Source organism: Octodon degus, unplaced genomic scaffold, assembly GCF_000260255.1.
Source record: "Octodon degus isolate 3935 unplaced genomic scaffold, OctDeg1.0 scaffold00063, whole genome shotgun sequence".
Lineage (NCBI taxonomy): Eukaryota > Metazoa > Chordata > Mammalia > Rodentia > Octodontidae > Octodon > Octodon degus.
In genome coordinates, this window is record NW_004524639.1 from 404,365 (window position 1) to 408,551 (window position 4,187).

Genomic DNA, 4,187 nt, shown 5'->3' on the forward strand with positions numbered 1-4,187 from the left:
AACCTAGAAAGAAGCCAAGAAGAGAGCTCATAACTTCTATGTCATACCAGTTTCTGATTAAGTAGCTTTGAGGGTGCCCATGAGAGAAGCTCGTCTCCTGACATCTACCGCCTCCTGCTCTAACCCCGTCTCATCCCTGCCTGTGTTACCCATGCCATGCCTACTTATTGCAAATACACACACAGATGCGCACACGGATGCATCTCTTTTCCCAGGAGAATGAGGAAAAAGAAATATACTGCATAGTTCCTAGAAAGGAAATTTAATTTTCAAGGATGCAAAGTTTTACTAGAAAAAATGAGGCAGAGCTGTTTTCTGAAACACTGACTGTTTTCCCCCTCAAACTTCCTTTTTCTTGGCTACGTCTCATCTCTTACTTAGCTCCGTATAACAATTTAAAAATGTGTTTTAGTTGTGGTTCTAGGTAACATGAAATAAACACTCCCACCCTGTTTCCCCAAGGAGTGTAGCTACAAAGCCTGGACAGGATGCAGAAAGCAGGTGCCTAGTGATTTTCTAAACAGGTAACAACAGACACAGCAGAAGAAGACTACAATGCAAAGCACCACTACACCATCAGTGTTTATGGTACATTTCTCTCTAAGGCTTGCTTTCATTTGGGGTCGGAGTTGTGGTGTCCACAGAAGAGCAAGACTGGAATTAGGGTAAGGAGAGTGAAACAGGGGAGAGAAGTACAGAACAGGCTTTGAACATCACTTAAAATTGTCACATTTCCTCATCATGGATTTTTTGCATTTGAATTTCAAACTGTGTTAGGATGTTGTTTACATTGATTATTGAATTTGGATGTTTTCTTAAGTTTCATACCTGAGAAGCATGTCTCAATGGGTTCGCCCTGGTTCAAGCCCTAAAACAGAATAGTTGAGTCACTAAAACTCCAGATTTCAGGCTACAGGGCCAAAATGGTGAGCACCAGGCTAATGGGAACACCTAGAAAGATTAGAAATGTCTAGGACCTCATAAAGCTGTCCTCTAAAGACTGAACTCCTCACCTCCAGAATGCACAGACCTTATTTTCATCAGCAAGTCCAAATCATTGACAACTGGACCACAAGATGCACCACCACCCAAGTCCCACGCTAAGCTACATTGGAACCATAGCAATCCCACAAAGTGGACTTTGCACTTATAACCTGAACTTCAGTCAAACCGGACTGTCATATTCTGTGGTGCTTCTGATACAGGGGAACAAAACTCCAAACCTGAAAGATACCTGGAATGAGTTCCTGTTCTCTAGAAATGAAGAATAAGTTTTAGGAACAACAAAAGTTAATAGCAGAATATATTTATTGGAGAAAAGAAAGCTTCTGACTGAAAGAGGGACAGAGGGGACCTAAGCAGGTTGCCCAGAAATCTGACATTTCAAAGGATTTTTATAGAGCAAAAACATAAGGTAAGGTGAGTCTAAGGTGGGAAACACTGGAACTTGGAAGATGGGTAGGAGGTAAGACAACACTATGGTCGACCAATAAGACTGCAGGCAGAATTGCTCAGGTACAGTTGATTAAATCAGGATCAGGTAGGGAAGCAAGTCCCATAGTCACAGCACATGAACACAGAACAGGGGCTCTTCATGTAGGGGTTTGGCTTAGTGACAATTGCTGGCATTTTCAAGGTGATTGATGCCTCTCTGGAATATCAATCCCTGACAGTCATCCTGGGCAGGTATGTGGCTGCCTTTGTTTAATCTGTTGTCTTAAGGTCTGGCACACAGCAGGAATGCCTGTCTCTCCCACCGTTACGAGGTCCTCTTGTCCTTCATATTGGGTCCTTTGAGGGTCTAGCCCTGTCTGATTGCCTATAATATTTTTATCTGACTCAGCTGCATCCAACACTTCAACAATCCAAAATTAGGGGGGCTGGGGATTTGGCTCAGCGGTAGAATGCTTGGTTAGCAAGCTAGAAGCCCTGGGTTTGGTCCTCAGCAGTAAAAACAAAAATAAACCTCCCCTAAATAAACCTCCCCCAAAAGTAGTGAGTAAGTGAAGAACAAGGAAAATCTTAACTCATGTGAAAAAAGCCAATTAACACATGCCAAGACCAAAATACACAGATATTGAAGTTACCCAAGAAACCTCTAAAGTCGCTACAATATATTCCATTAAGCAATTATGATCATTTTTCAAACAAATGAGGAAACAGAGTCCCAGCAAAAGATTGGAAGATATGAGTAACAGCTTAGTGGATATCTTAATGACAAGAGGTTAGAACAAAGAACTTACTGGTTGTTACTTAACAATGAAATGTGCATGGGAGAAAGTGATGGAAGTAAAGATCTTGTAGATAGATAAATAAAAATTATCCAGTCCTAATAAGAAAAAAGAAAGATTGAAAGCCCCACTGTAAGACATCTGTAGGACCATAAAATGTCTTTATTATTCCCAGAAATTAAAGACAGAGTTTTTAAGTGCTGAAAAAATAATTAAAGAATACAAACTAAATTTTCCAAAGTTGTTCATTATATTTCTATGCATTTAAATTACATCACCAGTACAAACAAATAGTTGAATAGAAATGAATTTCAACCTTAAATCATTTTTACTGAGGAAGAAAACTTATTTAGGTTTTATTCACATATTTTCCTAGGTCTTCATTTGACTTTTACCAAATGCATATTCTCTTCATTAAAATATTAGGGGAAGAATATTATTTGGGTTTTGTAATTTCCTCCATTCTCAAAAGTTCCTGACTCTGGCTAATCAATCATACATTAAGGACTGTGCTTGTGGCCATCTCCCTCATAGCTATTTTTGTAATGGTTGAAAATATCCATGACCTAGAAGAAACTAAAAAGAAATCTTTGAAAATCAGCATGGAATCTTTCACAACAGTTTGTGGGATCACTGTTTGCTGAGCCCTTGACCTCTCCCAAAACAGGATGGAGTAGAAGTTAGTGTGAATTTTCTGTAATGACCATCACTGTCCACCAGAGGACAAGTGGAAATCTTATATATAACATGTGCATATAAATTACACACACACACACACACACACACACACACACACACACACACACACACTAGCACATCCAGGCCTTTACTGTATATGTGTGTTTCTGTTCATGTCCTCAACAACACAATCTAGCCAACATGAAAGTTAGCCAAAAACTATTTCCTGTGAGGAAAAAAGTGCATTTATAAAAGCCAGCAGGAGCTTAACCCACACTGGGAAAGAAAAGTAAATGTTAAAAGCAAGTTCCATCAGCAGGTTGAGGCCATACAATGAAAGCAAAGCATTTAAATGAATTTCATCAAAAGTCTTTTGACTATTCAGTAGTTTGCCAAATGGCCACTTCAGTTCTTAACTAGGTTCACTGTTGGAGAAAAGGATTTAAGCATTTTTCCCAGCAAAATAAAAAACACTAGGAATGGGAACAAAGACAAATTAATGACTGAAGGAAGAAAGGCACTGTAATTTATGTCACTATGGTTCATACAGCAAGCATGGGTCATATGGTATAGAATAAAAAGCACCCATTTACAAATCAGGCAGAATTCTCTGTAAATCTTACACCCTCCCTTTCCACCTGAACTGGAATTTACCAAGCATCTGCTTGGCATAACAGTCTGTGCCATCAATCTTCCTAAATTTGGGAGAACAGACCCCTCTCAAAATATTCAAGGGTTTTTGTTTGTTTTTTCTTTTTTCTGTCCTTTTGAGCCAGGGTCTCACTACACAGCTCAGGCTGGTTATGAGCTCATATGTAGCCCAGGTCGGTCTCAAACTCCTAATTATCCCCCTGCCTAAGTCTCCCAAGTTCTGGGATTACAGACGTGCACTGCCAACTCCAGCTACATATTCCTGATTTTAAATTCCAGTAATGAGAAAAGATACAAGGGGCAGAGGAATATTGAGGAATCCACTGACTATTCAGGAGTGCAGATGTGCTTCACAGGGAAGAGTGTTATCTAAATGGAGGCCATTCTGTGGTCTTCAGGTTTGAAATAAGAAAGTTTTCCAGTTAGAGGAACAGCTTGTACAAAGCATGGAATGAAGCAGTTACATGACATTATCAGTGGACCTCTTTAAGTGTAATATGGTCCAAGAACAAAAAACATTCTGGTGGAGATCTTTTCCTTGGGTCAGGATTTCTGATTCTGAATTTCATCCCAGTGGTATAATGTAGAAAATACATTGACAAAACAAACAAAAACAGGACTGGGGAA